Below are 334 nucleotides of genomic sequence, written 5' to 3' on the forward strand. Positions count from 1 at the left end.
CCGTCCGACGATGCAACACCCGGTATGTAAGATAACACACTAGTACCATAAATAACTATTCATTTGATTTTCATACTTTTACACTTAGGCGTAAAAGTGCCAACTTTTATGCCTAGGCGTTAAAATGACTTTTTTTATAGTCAATCACCTCGCAAAAATTAATACTTTTGTGACGTTTGAAAAAAAATAATATCGTATCATTGTATGTATGATACACCTTTATATTGCAAAACTAAATCTACAATTATAAAATAGATCAATATTTCGATGTATCGATAACGTTGTACATCCCTACCTGCGACGCTCCTTCTTCTGTCAGTTTGACGTTGGAAAA

The sequence above is a fragment of the Sitophilus oryzae genome, unplaced genomic scaffold (assembly GCF_002938485.1).
Source record: "Sitophilus oryzae breed Bouriz unplaced genomic scaffold, Soryzae_2.0 scaffold_85_pilon_pilon, whole genome shotgun sequence".
Lineage (NCBI taxonomy): Eukaryota > Metazoa > Arthropoda > Insecta > Coleoptera > Curculionidae > Sitophilus > Sitophilus oryzae.